This window comes from Salvelinus sp. IW2-2015, linkage group LG3 (genome assembly GCF_002910315.2).
Source record: "Salvelinus sp. IW2-2015 linkage group LG3, ASM291031v2, whole genome shotgun sequence".
NCBI classification, from domain to species: Eukaryota; Metazoa; Chordata; class Actinopteri; order Salmoniformes; family Salmonidae; genus Salvelinus; species Salvelinus sp. IW2-2015.
In genome coordinates, this window is record NC_036840.1 from 29,045,134 (window position 1) to 29,061,084 (window position 15,951).

The 15,951-nt window shown below is 40.8% G+C and overlaps 1 protein-coding gene across 2 annotated transcripts in view; it reads right to left on the reverse strand.

The window, feature by feature from the left end:
* LOC111954237 (inactive ubiquitin carboxyl-terminal hydrolase 53) overlaps window positions 1-8,932 on the reverse strand; it is a 69,545-nt gene extending 60,613 nt beyond the window's left edge. Inside the window, exon 1 of one of the 2 annotated variants that reach the window (XM_023973806.2) lies at window positions 8,468-8,932. The gene's annotated coding sequence lies outside the window, so the exon portion shown is untranslated. The remainder of the gene's footprint in view (window positions 1-8,467) is intronic. The other variant, XM_023973796.2, reaches the window with a different exon arrangement.
* Between the last annotated feature and the right edge of the window lie 7,019 nt (window positions 8,933-15,951).

Here is a 15,951-nt window from a genome sequence, read left to right on the forward strand (position 1 = left end):
CTTGTTTTAAGGACATTACATCAAAGTTGGATCAGCCTGTAGTGTGGTTTTCCACTTTAATTTTGAGTGTGACTCCAAATCCAGACCTCCATGGGTTGATAAATTTGATTTCCATTGATCATTTTTGTGTGATTTTGTTGTCAGCACATTCAACTATGTAAAGAAAAAAGTATTTCATAAGAATATTTCATTCATTCAGATCTAGGATGTGTTATTTTAGTGTTCCCTTTATTTTTTTGAGCAGTGTTTTTTTGTCCTGGACCGGAGTCTACACAGACCAGTATACTATAGCCAAATCAGAGCTACAGTGGACCTTTATACAAACAAGCCATTTGCCACACGGGCCAGCCATCATTCACTTTGAACTGGAGTGTGTGTTTACAGGCAGTTGCAATAGCTCGACTTTAGGTCATTAGAACGCAGTCGTCAAAGGCCACAAAATACACCTGAATGGATTTCTGCAAATATGTAAACACTACGGGAGTCCTCTTACATTTGGGAACATTAGTCTATTGATCAAACAACCATCAAAAAGGTAGGCTCTCTCTCCCTCAGTTATGCACACCAACAACAAGATCAACTACTAATGCCAGCCAGAGCAAGATGATCTAAAATCTAACAAAGGCACATTAGATATACCCTCTCAAACTTTTTCAGCTAGTTGTCCATCAAAATTGCACTTAAACTATAGGGAATTGTAGCCTCCTTGTCTTTCTGCAGCTTGCCTGCCAATGCATGCTTGTCCCAACCAAGCAAACTGGCTAAAGTTGTCTAGCTTGCTAATTAGCTAACGTAAACTCACCCCATTCCGTACAAATGTGCGCAACCGCATCATTCAAACAATGCTGCAAAGAAAACTAATGGGACTGTAGCGACTGTGTTGACTTCAAAATCTGGGGTGTGAACAACGTTTTTATTCAAGCGTTGATCGACATGGTAATGGCTCTATAGTATTGGAGAAAAGTTGGAAAAAAACGGACCCTCCGTTACATCGTGACATGTCATGCCGTAACGCACAGCACGCATAAAGCAACTGTTTCTGTCTTACAATCTCTCTCCTCCAGGTGTAGCACTTCTCTCATCGTTTAAAAACAAGAAATGGACAGTGGAGGGAGTAAGGGGGGATACCTTGGTAATTTTTGCGTCATCACTGCAAGCGATCATCATTCTCAAAGCCGCTGTTCACTTCTGAAGATCAGGTTTTTAGGGCGGTGCTAAAGTGATCCAAATTCGACACAATCCTTCAAATAGGTATGTAATGACACATTATATAAACTATTTATAGTGTTTTATTTACATTTTAGAGGCGATAAGGTGATAAGTTAGACAGATCGAGTGGAAAACAAGCAATTTTCACACAACATCTCTCCTTCTCACTATCACGCATTAGTTTTGCTTCCCCACCCACCATTTTTTAAAAGACCCGACGAGGCTCATTGCCTTCTTGAATCATGCCGAAACGGGCAGCGTGGGGGTCATGCAATTGATTCTGTTAGAAAGGGGAGAAATTGTGCTTTACAATGGTATTGACATTACAGTTGATCTGGAAGTATTACGTTTTTGGGGCGCTAAAATAAGGTCAATTGTACAGACCATGGCGATGTACAAAAGTGAGTGAGTTTACGTTACTTCCAGACACAAATGAGAGAGCACCTCACTGACCATTTTACTTGCCGTAGCAGAACTGGTTAGGCTGTTTATATGTTTTCTAGAGCATGCTTGACCAACTACAAAAACTTTTTGGCCTACATTTACTGACACCGGTCATATTCAGCAGGTGTTGTGCACTCAAACACACTCAGACGAGAGTGCTCTGAAATCGGAGTAGATCGCCAGAGTGAATTTACAAACAAGAGATATTCTAACTGTATATAGTTAGCTAACACACTTTTGTACATCACGCTGTAATGTACAATTGACCTTATTTTAGCGCCCCAAAAATGGCATACTTCCAGGTCAAATGTAATATGAATACCATTGTAAAGCACAATTTCTCCCCTTTCCAGTAAAATCAATGACAAGTCCTTCATGCTGCCCGTCTATGCATGATTGAAGAAGGCAATAAGCTACGTCTGGTCTTTTTAAAAATGGCAGGTGAGGAAGCTAAACCTACTGCGTGATAGGGAAAGGGGGAAATAAGCCGTGTGGGGAAACAGCTTTTTTCCACCCAATCGGTCCAATCTATCACCTCTAAAATGTAAATTAACACTGTAAAGAGTTTATATAATGTGTCATTACATACCTATTTGAAGGTTAGTGACGAATTGAATCGTGTTTTAGGGTGGCGCTAAAGTTTTCAGAAGTAAACAGCGGTTGTCGCGGCTTTTCAGAGTCATGATGGCTTGCAGTGATGACGCAAAAAATGAATGCATTCAGTTGTACAATTGACTAGATATTCCCCCTTACTCTGTCCTTTTCTTGTTTTGAATCTGCGAGAGAAGCGCTACACCTGGTGGAAAGGCTGTCCTTCACAGAATGAGTTGCATTATGCGTGCTGTACGCTACATCATGACATGTCACAATTTAAACGTACAGCGTCAGAGGGGTCTGTTTTRTCAACTTTTCTCCAATACTAAAATTGGGCCATTACCAACACTTGAATAGAAACGTAGTTCACACCTCAGATTTTGATGCCAACAGACGCTACAATCCCATTAGTTTTCATTGCAGCCTCYTTTGAATGCCGCGGTTGCGCAGATTTGTACGGAATGGGGTTAGTCAACAGTAAGTCGTTCAAGTTCTTGCTAGCTAACCAAACGATACCTGCATCTCTAGCTGTGTAAAACCACTGAAAAACAATGAGAGGAAAGTCAGTCACTCACCCACTCCTCCAATGGCATGACATCCTCCTTGCTCATGAACGTTAGGCTTTGTGTTTTTAGCTTACTTACATAAATAGATATGCTAGCCTATTAGCCACGTTATGAGTGACTTGTGGTCATTGCGTTGCTAGTTTGATTGCATTGACATTCCCAGCCTTAGCTACATTCGTCCATTTTTGTCCAGAATATTGAGTCATTGAACAGTGCATCCCGAATCGATTTGGAAATGCTTAATGTTTGTGTTTTTTTGTATTCTTATGATTGTGACCTACTGGCTTATTATGACCAAGTTTATGGACTGCTTATCCGTTAACATCATGCTGTGTGAGACTGCCGCCTTTCCACCGGCCCTATGCAGTGGGGCATACTCTAATTTTGCCAAAAAGTTTCCAAACGGCCCGCCTATGTTTWATTTTTTAATTCCTAGAGGTTATTTACATTTTCACTCTCCTACATGAGTGCGCTGGTAWTACGGTTGCTGTCCTTTCAGAAATCAGGAACCTGTCACACACTGAAGGCCTATAGGTTCTCTACTATGCAAACATGTCTACAATAGATATAAAGGCTGTTAAGATAATGTTTCAAAAAAGGAGCGTATACATTTGGCCTGGTGAAGCGGTTTTATGCGCTGACTGAATGGATGCTGATAATTCMGAGTTCTTTTACTCAGCTGGTCTCGGGAAGAAATTACTAGTCCTCACTGTCCAAGACCGAGTACAAATGTACCGACACAGAGATAAGGCCACACTCAATGTGGTCTCGAGACCAGACACGTACTACAATACTGCCAGGTACCATAAAATCAAACCTCATAAATAGTGCTGATTGTGAGAACTGACTGGTGAACTGCACTGCAATGAGATAGCACTTTTTCTTTTCCGAATGGCACTTTGACTATCCCAGTGAAGCACAAAAACATCCCACCAACAAACTTCCATAGACAACAGTGAACCTCTGCAACAACTCCTCCCTTAAATATCCCATTCATTTTCTTGAGTAAACACATTGTGTAACATGGGCCATGCTGCTACAGAAACAATCTGGTTCTTCAGCATTCTATTATKTTCTCGAAGCTACCTTTTCTGGTTCTAATGAAAATATCCCACAAAAATTTTGGCATGATAAATTCTCCATGGGCTAAAAACAGCATAGCATTATCGAGCGGTGTACAATAAAGCGAATGTCACAAAAAAATAATCAAAATGTTGAGTTGTTATACTGAGTGCATACGGTTTGTGTAAAATAGAGAATAATTTCTGAATTAAGTATTTTTTCCAACATTAATTGTGATGGAAAGAAGTTTGTTCTAAAACATAAATTATCATTCATATCAATTCAACTGAATTTGGAGCTTTGTCAAATGGGAAAATATAACCCTGTCACCGTCGAGGCTCATTGTTGTCCCAAAATAGATGAATAAGTAGGCTATATTCGTAACACGTTCATAATGAGCTTTATTCTAAGTGAACACCACTCTCTCACCTCTAAATAATTCAAAGAAACTCACATAATGTATATAAAAGTAGCCTACAATATCATATAGTCTACAATAAACCATTTGTTTCTGATGAGAATTTTCATTCAGTTTGTAATACCTTATCCACAACTCAGGGTTTTAATGAGCWCTGTGCCTTTGATTGTGAGGAATATAAAAAGAGTGCCTGATGTTTGAGGACAGGATGAGGTATTCTTTTTGCTAGCAAGGCTTTTGGGGGGAAATAAGGTGTCGTAGACTCGCCTCATATCAGTGAAACTCACTGGGGAGTTGAGTACAAACTGTACTCACTGGTCATACAAAAATACAGTATTTATGTGGTAAAAATACTAATTGGTTGTCTGCTTATCACTCAGATGTTTGCTGAATGTTCTGTAAAAGTGAATCATGTACAGAAATMTGTTATTGGCAGTGTTTAGAAACTAGTGTTGGTCATCATGACAAATATGATGAACAAAAATATTTAAAAAACGCAACAATTTCAACAATTTTCCTGAGTTACAGTTCATATAAAGAAATCAGTGCAGACTTGGGTGGGCCTGTGAGGGCATAGGCCCCACCAACTGGGGAGCCAGGCCCAGCCAATCATATTATGTTTTTCCCCACAAAAGTGCTTTATTAGAGACAGAAATACTCCTCAGTTTCATCAGCTGTCCAGGTGGCTGGTCTCAGATGGTCCCGCAGGTGAAGAAGCCAAATGTGGAGGTCCTTTGGTCCCCAGCAGAAGGTGCACCTGTGCCAGAAGCATWCCACCCTGCATCCCACTGCTGGCTTGCCTCTGAAGGTAAGCAGAGTTGGTCCTTGTTGGTTCCCGGATGGGTGACCAGATGCTGCCGGAAGTGGTATTGGAGGGCCATATCCCAATGCCTCAGTGCAGTGATTAAGGACAATGCCCTGTGTAGGATGCCGTCTTTCGGATGGGACGTTAAACGGGTGACCTGACTCTGTGGTCACTGAAGATCCCATGGCACTTATCGTAAGAGTAGGGGTGTTAACACCGTTGTCCTGGCTAAATTACAAATKTGGCCCTAAAACCATCATTGCCATCTAATCATCTCCAGCTTCCAATTGGCTCATTCATCCCCCTTCCTCTCCCCTGTAACTATTCCCCAGGTTGTTATTGTAAATAAGAATGTGTTCCCAGTCAACTTACATGGTAAAACAAGGATTAAAAATCATGCTGTTTAATCAGCTTCTTGATATGCCACACCTGTCAGGTGGATGGATTATATTGGCAGAAGATAAATGCTCACTAACAGGGATGTAAACACATTTCTGTACAAAATGTTAAAGAAKTATGCTTTTTGTGCYTARGGAACACTTCTGGGATCTTTTATTTCAGCTCATGAAACATACCAACYCTTTAGATGTTGTGTTTATATTTCTGTTTATTATAGAAAAGATATGTTCATGAATGGAAAGGAATAGAAATGCATAAGTGTAGTTTAGCCCAAGATGTATTAAGGAGCCTACCGTTACTCCTTAAAGTCCAAGGACTTTTTATTTTTTAGAGGTAGACTGGCTCTGGCAGCCAAAACAGCCAAATAAAATACTCCATCTAAACGTGAATCAATTCTCAATTGTGACATACGGTTCTAGAAATACATTTCTCCCTGCTCTGCTGATGAGTTCTTTGCTCCACTCATAAAGGAGTAATAAAGGCCTAGTGCACTCATTTGGTGGGGAWTTTTATTTTTGTATTAATTCATTTGTTTAAATTGTGATTTATCAGGGGGTGCTGCAGCATCCTCAGCACCCCTACTTCCCACGGCTATGGCTGTAACATAGAGACATGGCCATGTGGGAAACTAACACTAACCCTATAAAAGGCTGTGTATCAATTAAACTTTAGAAAAGTATTTCTCGCTGATATGAAAGGTCCTTATGCTTCCAAAACGGTACCGCAAGCAATGAGTGTGTTAATGTTCAGCCGAGCGTTGCGGTTCTTAACAAAACTAGCCCTCTACAGAAGATGCCTTCGTCAAATGACGTATGTGTAATGAAATGGAACAGAYGACTAGAATGTAGCTCTGCATGATAATTAGGCACAGTCAAAAAAGTGATTGTCCTGTGTTTCATATACACTCGCAGGCCAGTTTATTAGGAACACCCATCTAGTACCGGGTCGGACCCCCTTTATCTCCAGAACAGCCTGAATTATTTGGGGCATGGATTCTACAAGACAGAAACGTTCCACAGGGTTGTTGGTCCATGCTGATGCGATGGCATCACGCAATTGCTGCAGATTGGAAGGCGGTACACCACCGCCACCAGCCTGTACTGTTGACACCAGGCAGAATTGGTCCATGGACTCATGCTGTTTACGCCAAATCCTGAATCTGCCATCAGCATGACGCAACAGGAACCGGGATTCGTCGGACTAGGCAATGTTTTTCCACTGCTCAACAGTCCAGTGTTGGAGATCGCGTACCCACGGGAGCTGCTTCTTCTTGTTTTTAGCTGATAGGAGTGGAACCCGGTGTGGGCATCTGCTGCAATAGCCCATCCGTGACAAGGATCGACGAGTTGTGCGTTCAGATATGCTGTTCTGCGGCAATATTTGTCTGTTTGTGGCCCGCCTGTTGGCAAGAATTGTGCAAGCTATTCTCCTTCGACCTTTCTCATCAACAAGCTGTTTTCCCCCACAGGACAGCCGCTGACTGGATGTTTTTTGTTTGTCGCACCATTCTCTGGAAACCCTAGACACTGTTGTTCATGAAAAGCCCAAGAAGGCAGCTGTTTTTGAGATCCTAGACCCGGTGTGCCTGACACCAACGATCAAACCACGCTCAAAGTCGCTTAGGTCACTCATTTTGCCCATGCTAACGTTCAACCGAACATAACTGGATGCCTGTCTGCCTGCTTTATATAGCAAGCCACGTCCATGTGWCTCACGCTCTGTAGAAGCGATACATTTTTATTAACGGGGGGGTGTACCTAAAACTGTTCAGTGAGAGTATATTTCCACACCGAGGTTGGAATAATACTGTGACATTTTGAAAATGATAAWGCCCTTTTAGTGTAAGAGCTGTTTGAAAAGACAGACTCAAATGTCTGCCTGTTTTGGTGGGATGGAGTTTTGGTCTGCCTGGTGAAATCAAATGAGTTAATAGACCAATAAGAAAGAGTTCCAAACCGCTCTGTCAATTTCTGCTAATTTTCCATTTTCCCCTCAGAGGGACTATTGAGCAGTGACAGACCTCCCAKAATTCTTGCTTGAGAAATTGCTATTTCCTAAAAAAGCTATTTTTTATATATTTTTGACCATTTCAATTGAAAACAATCATAGTAATTGTTACCCAGAAATAATTGGATATTGGAGATTAAAAAACTGCTGCATTGGACATTTTTGGGGCTGCAGGTAGTCTAGAAGAGCGTTGGACCAGTAACAAAAAGGTCTCTGGTTCGAGTAGCCGACCCGAGTTGACAAGGTCGGAAAAAATAAAAAACTATCTGTCGATGTGCGCTTGAGCAAGGCACTTAACCCTAATTTGCTCCAGGGGCCGATAATACTATGGCTGACCCTGTAAAAACAACACATTTCACTGCATCTTTCAGGTGTATGTGAGAATAACACCAGGCCACGGCTGCATGGACAACGTAACCTGCCAAATTCAATAGGTTGCAATTACACAAGTGTTTTGGCCTATTAGTAGGAGATTGTTAACAATATAACATGATTGACCAGGCACAAACATATGGCATAGCCTATGGGAAATGGGTTTGGGAGCCTTTCAATAAGTAAACTTTTATGAATTGCTGTCAGTGTCAAACGACTATGTGACAGACTAGTCTTCGTTAGTGTGTTGATACAATGTCGCAAGAACAATGAGGAAATATGATGTCAAGCCAGGCCCTTCCACAATTTMTAGGATATATATAAATAACATGAAGGCTACTTTTTATTTCATGCAGTCATAAGCACTACTAATACCACACTAATAGTTTGACGTTTTTGTTTCGTTCATGAATAGGCCAATGACACATATATGATAGGCTAACAAATCGGAAGTTAATCAGCGATTTCATACGTTTCGACTGAGMTTACCTGTAATTCAGGTACATTTACGCCTCATGCGCGTTGATGCTGGAAATTGTAGAGAGAAAATAACAAACAACCCAATCTAAACCAAAAGAACACAACACTCACCGTTTTAAAGAAATACCAATATATCCCAAGGTAGGGAATCTGCAGCTCTTCCAAATGTGTTTGAATTCTTGAAATTGAAACAGCTAGGAGTTTCGGGAGGAAATTGACGACGCCTATGATACTGTCCCAACAGTCGTTGCGGTAAAAAAAAAAATATATATATATATATATATATATACAGAGGGCTCGTTATAAATTAAACCACATAACTAAAAGCACGTGTTACAACTTTGCTGTTATCGTTGTTACGGACTCTTTCTTCCTGTATAATTCCAGTTTTTGACACCATCCGTCCCATTCCCTTGCTGTGGGCTATTCCGGTTTTTAGAGTCGTCTGTTTCTTCCAGTTGTTGATGCGCAGATGTAGTGAGCAATGATCGACTTCGGCACCTGAAATACTGGATTAGTGATGTTTTCAGAGCTGCGAGGTCAAACCCCGCCTCTTGAGCGGCACAGTATTTACTGCAGCCCTCTGTAGCCTACTGAACTACGTTCGCACAGGCAGCAACCACGACTCTCCGCGAGCGAAGGGAGGAGTTTCACTGCACTTTCTTGTGAACTTTCCACCATCAACCACTCAGGTAGGATGCAGTTTGAGAATATTGTGGCGGCAACTGTTTGCAGGTGTGGAAGGAGTCGAACTTGGCATACCGGTTGGCTATGCATTTTTATATAGTTTGTCCAGGTTAATAGCCTGCGGTGCTRCGGCTACATACAGCCTTCCAACGCAAGCAATGTGGCGACAATTAGGCCTAAAACAATGCTTGAGGACAACAAGGGCGAAATTGTGGTGTAGCCTAGATAGTCCCACCAATGTTGTAATTTTTTTAATATATTTTTTTAAACAACATTTGAAACGCATTTCCTGTAATTCTACACAGTTGACATGCCTTATCTCTTGAGGGGTATATGGAGAGGTATTTTGAAAACTGTAKGTGGAAGGATGTCTCCATCATCATTAAGACTGAGTTGTATTATAATTTCCTGGTTGCTCTAATAGTTCACCAAATTTCAGTGTATGTGTCAAAACAAGCAAATATAGTGTAGATAATCATTGTACCATCTAAACCGCTGTGTAATATATTTTTCATTACCAAAAATATTGTATTTTCAGCTGTTTGAAGCTGGTGTACAAAACTGGAAAGTAAATGACACAAAAAAACWAACTTAAGAACGGAAGCATAGAAAAACACATATATAGAACAGACCTACATCTTCTTAGACTTGCTTTCAAAAAGAATGACAGATCTATAACTAACATTACTATGTGAATTTGGTCAGGTCGTCCAAAAAGTTACAAATTGCAGCTTTAAGAAGACGCAAAATATGAAGACTGAGTTTGATTATAGTTTGAGTTCCCCTACCTTATGCCCAGTCCAAATTTAAAAATATATATACTGTATAATAATAATTGAGTGTGAACATGGTCAGACTTACACTTGTGTCGTTGAATGTTGATCCCGACTCAGGAGTCTGTCTCCCGACTGTATAAACTCGATGGAGCAGCCAAAATATTATTCTAGCCAACATTTGGTGCCATGGGGCACCTACCTCCAGGGGTCCCCCAACCCCCCCAAAAACTAACAATAATAATATTTCTGGGGTAAAACAGATTGTTTTAGGAAAACGGCTAACTTCCTGCATTTCAACACATTTTTTTTTGATGATGCTCAGAGAAAAATGTGGTGTTTTATTGCTCATCTCATGCTACTCTTTTAAAACAAATGTTCTGCAATTCTACACATTTGCCATTGTTTATGGCATGTTCATATCATATCTGAAATGATTGTGGGGGACAAAACCACCTGTTCTGAATATTGGGGGSGGACATGACCCCCGCCTCCTCCCAATCATTTGTGTCAATTTTACCTGTGCTTGTAGATTATGAAGAACTGAAATCATTACCTCAATTCTGATGCAAAATGTTTCTTAAATGTAAGCATATTAAACTGTGCAGGACCTAGCTTAATTTGTCCAATAGAAACTCTCTCTTTCGTTGCAAAATGCTAATGTTTGGACAAATGATTACACCCCAGTTGTAGGGCCTACAAAAATGTGATGTAAGAATCCTGTTATCCAAACACCATCTGCCCAATCCTGTTATATAAAGAAAGCAATACAATTATTTAAAAAATTAAAAAAACAAAAAAATCAGTAGTGTAGAATGCAAATATTGTGCATTCTATTATTGTATTATATTCTTTAGTATAGGCTACTTTGCTCCACTTTTGTATTTTATGGTGTGTCTACGTCTGTAAGTCGTTACGTCTCATATTTGACTGGCACATTGTTCCCCCTGCTGCTGTATTGGTTGGAACAGGTCTCCCTTAGAATCTCTTTCATCTCAGTGAGCTTCCTGGATAGGTAAAGGTTAAATAAATACAAATAACAGTTCTGGGTCACACCATGCATATGTGATTTGTCTCTCTTGCTCTCTCTCARTCATTTCCTTCATGGTAATAGAAAATGTAACTCATTAACCCCTAGTGCCTGGAGAAAGAGTGGTTTAACAAGGTCACATGATACCAGAGGCAAAACGTGATGTAATTTCAAGCTTTAGAAACAACTTTTACAGTTAATTATTTGAGTTGTTGACCAAACACATTCAGTACCAGTCAAAAGTTTGGACACATCGACTCATTCCAGGGTTTGTATTTATTTTTACTATTTTCTACATTGTAAAATAGTAGTGAAGACATCAAAACTTTTAAATAACACATATGGAATCAAGTAGTAACCAAGAAAGTGTTAATCAAATCAAAATAAATTCTTCAAAATAGCCACCCTTTGCCTTGATGACAGCTTTGCACACTTTTGGCATTCTCTCAACCAGCTTCATGAGGTAGTTTCCTGGAATGCATTTCAATTAACAGGTGTGCCTTGTTAAAAATTACTTTGGAATTTCTGTCCTTCTTAATGCGTTTGAGCCAATCAGTTGTGTTGTGACAAGGTAGGGTTGGTATACAGAAGATAGCCCTATTTGGTAAAAGACCAAGTAAATATTATGGCAAGAACAGCTGAAATAAGCAAAGAGAAAAGACAGTCCATCATTACTTTCAGACATGATTGTCAGTCAATCCAGAACATTTCAAGAACTTTGAAAGTTTCTTCAAGTGCAGTCGCAAAAACCATCAAGCACTATGATGAAACTGGCTCTCATGAGGACCACCACAGAAATGGAAGACCCAGAGTTAAATCTGCTGCAGAGGATAAGTTCATGTCCTTTGGTCTGACGAGTCCAAATTTGCAATCTGCATGTGTGGTTCCCACCGTGAAGCTTGGAGGAGGAGGTGTGGGGGTGCTTTGCTGGTGACACTGTCAGTAATTTATTTAAAATTCAAGGCACACTTAACCAGCATGGCTACCACAGCATTCTGCAGCGATACGTCATCCCCAGCTTTTCACTCAAACACAGTTTTGTTTGGTTGTGGCTTTATTTTGACATCTTATGGGTCGGGAAAAAGGAATAACGGGACTCTTTTTATAAACAGACACAGACTTGCAAAGGTCATCTAACCGCAACTTTTCAACCATCTGTTTCTTATTAATTCCCAGATTTGAAAGCGCTTTGAATGGCATTGTATTTTGATTGACAGTGTCTTTAGAGTGCAATCCTCTTTTATCATCTTGAAGATCCTGAAGTAGTGAGCTGAATTTGGGACAAAGTTTAAAGTGATGAAATGTAATTTCTGCTGCTTTGGGCTCCGGTTCATTTGGCTGCCTACCCAGACTCCTTGCTCCGGCCGAACGCTATGCTACGCCATGCCCAAGGACGTTAGTTTCTTCTCTGCAATGAGTCTGGATCCGAGTACCTCCCAGACAATTTTTAGAACGCCAACATATTCTAACGGTTCTGATTGGTTCCACAAACCGATGGGTTGGGCCAGAACCAGAACACACGTGGGTCAAGCAGCGTTTTSAAAATGTATCATTGGCTTTGATACTCGGATTGGTTAGAGATTATCCAATCGCTGATGACTTTGTTTTGTACAACACCCCTCYTTTTAATYTCGCCACAAACGGCTTCAATAATGGCCGCCACAGACTGAAGTATGTAGCAAACATAGAGCAGCAGAAGAATTTAGTTTGATTCGCCAGGCAACCAGTCCTATCGATCAGCTTTAATGCAGTGTAGATCTCACACTTGATCCAATCGGTTGTACAACCCAATATGGGCTAATCATTTTCAGGCGGGCCAAAGATCTCGTGGAGCTTGCACTGAATAAACATTGGATTTTAAACAAAGCTGTCCAATGGCAAAGAGTGGTCGTGGAAATCCGATGCGACGATCAAATGTGTGGTGAAAGGGGGTCACAGTATGGCCCAGGCTTTCCCCAGGAAGTACTTGAAAGCGTAATAGAGGAGACAATGCCTTTTCCCTCGYCAAACGTTTCCCTGGGGGACACATAGTGCTTCCTCTCAGGCAAGTTTAGGAGTGTGTTAATCATTTTAAGTGATGTGYGCTAAGAGCCTACGCCACTGAGCCCTTATCAACATTCACCAATTRAAAACCATGCAGTGGACGCTGGCTTGTTACAGTAAGGAAGAGGACATTATCCCCTCACTGGGTGGGGAATTCTTCGACGGGAATTAAGAAGTCAGCGCTTGAAATAAAGTTGGTGTACTTCAACAACAAACACTGAAGTGCAATTACACTAGAAACATGATAACATACCAGTCCCTCCCAAGAGGCTAGGAATGTTTCTGTGCTTACAGGAAAGAATGAACAAAAAACTGTTTTTGACATCAGTGGGGTGGTTTTGCACACATACTAAACTGACTTTATTTTTGATGCTCTCTTCCCAACATTAGCCATCCTCACCTTGCTTTGAAGTGATGCCACTGAATATTTATGCATACAGATGGATCAGGCTTCGGCTATTTCCTTTCCAAGTTGAGTAACACATTTCAAAAGTTGGTTTGTGACCTTGGGGATAACTTGCATATCAGCAGTTGAATCCACAGATTTGTGCCACATCAGCATCGCTCTGCAACACTGAGTCTGTCCGAATATTACTGTATAGTTGCAGCATGTGCATGGACAGGTCATTGCCCGGTTTAGACCTAATGTAACTGCCTCCCAGGAATCAACGGCTCATTGGTCTCTCATTGTCCAGCTCTGGGTCATTGGCATTGCAGACAGCACAATGCCCAAACTGTAAACCAAACTTGTCCTTCCAGCAGCATTACGCTTAGCACTTCTCTTGTTCAGAGGTAATGGAGACTGTATATTAGAGCAGTGGTTCCCAAACTGTGGGGCGCGAAGGGTAGGCAGGGGGGGGCGCGGGTCCCCCCCCCGACAAAAATAATATTTTTAGATTTATTTTAGAATGTACAAGGTGCAATTTCGAAATTGGGTAGTGCATCATCAGTCATTGCATACCTTAGAGAGCTATTTATACCTTGTCAGAAATGTCCAGATCAACTAGCCCATGCCAGCTAACATTTRTTTGTTTGTTTTGTAGCCCATAGATATTGTTGTAATTTTTTTTYTCACTCATATCACATGAATACACATTAGACATCCCAAAATGTATAGAATTGCAAGAAAAMTTGCTTTYAAACTGCAAAATGTTCTTTGCACCCCATGACAAAATGTGTAGAATTGCAGGAAATAAGCTTTAAARCTGCAAAATWCTCTCCACCAACAAGAGGGGMGTGGACAGTTTGTTTCATAAACAYTGCTTGTGCKCATAGAAATAGARGTGGCGCATACGCGCYCATGCACGCAGSGCGGGGCGTGGGATTTTCCCAATGCTGGAAGGGGGGGCCCTGAGTGAAAAGTTTTGGGAACCCCTGTCTTAGAGGACCGTGGCAACAACTTAAAATAAATGGATSTTTAGGTGTCTCTGAATAGCTACAACGATACTCTTTATAAACCATATTTCTTAACAATGACTATGGGCATAAAACTYCCATGGAAAACAAATCTGAACTAATTTAAACAAATTCCCTGCAGAAAGGAGTATATTTAATTGGCATTTAAATACTTTTCAAGTTTGTTATGCTCAGAATCAGTGAGGTTGAGAAGTTGCTCTATCCACACACAAAGGGTTGCAAAATTCCAGTAARTTTCCAAAAATTCCCAAGTTTACCAGAAATCCTGGRTGTAGGATTCCTGATTTCCTGATTCCAGTAATCWTCCAACWGAGACTTCTGGAAACCTGGGAATTTTTTWGAAAGTTACTGGAATTTTTCAACCCACAACCCGCCCTCTATGCAAAGTATAGATTTCAGAATTAGAGACCAAACAGTTCTTGAACACATCTAACAGCATAGCAAACCACTGATCCTCAACACTACCCTACCTCGACTGGGTTGTGAAGGGCATTTTAATTCAAGATTAATTACATAGACTTTGCCAGCTCTGCAAGGAGACACTGACTGCACATAAACAGCCCGCTGAGGATTTCTGCCTCTGCTTGCCCTGACTTTTCACCTTGAGAAAAGCCCCCAGTGAACAGCTAGTGATTTGCTGAACACAGTGCCTTGCCCYGAGGCTCAAATGACAAACCCATGTCCTCTGGCGTACCACCAACCCAAGCCGTTTTCCCTCAATTCCCAACACTGCAGATAAAAGCAATAAGCTGCGTTCAATTTGGAGTTGACATCTCTGAAATCCAAATGTTATGTTTTCATTCACTTAGTTTGGCTATTGATGTTTCTCTCACCAGCTAGCAATTTAGGTTGGCATCCCCCATGACTCACTGTGCCTACCAAACATATTGACCAGTCCCCTAGGTGGAGAGAAATCAGCTCATGTTTATTTTTGATTTCGTTGGTGACATTGATTGGGTCACCATGCGGCTTAATGCCGTTTCACCCCAAATGCAGCAAGCCATTTGAAGGACAGCAGGGATATTTTCAGCATCACTGTCTGGTTTTTCAATCCATACTTGTTTCTATTATTGGCAATGGGCAGACGCTGTTTGAAAATGGGGACAACCGCTAGCGTTCAAAAACAAGGCCACATTGTCGGGCTTGTTCTTTCACAGAACTGTTCGTACTTATGTGAAGCACACTTTCTTGTAAAAAAAAAAAAAAAGTATATTTGTCTTGCTAAAATGTATTTTATAACATAAGGAAGTAAAATGTAATCTCCAAAATGCGTTTTCACCCACTCTGGGTAGTGGGTGGACTGGATACCATAGATTAMAATTCCTGGATAAATATAGGCCTAGAACAAGTTGTTAGCACCCATGGCCCCCATTGTGGAAACAAACCGTGTCTAATCTCTCTCTTATYTAACTAGGGGTATTCACATTTTATATAGCGGCTCGTTAGTGGTAATTCAATAGTAGCACAACCCGTAGTGTTTTAGACAGAACATCATGTTTAAGTGTTTTGTTTTGGACATTAGTGGGTACATGGTGAATAAGAAGGGCGTAACAGGGTCCTGTCATTAATTAGTTTGTAATCATGACTGATATCGACCAAACAGCTAATGGTTTATGGATGGTTTCTTGGTGAATGGGTAGAGCTAG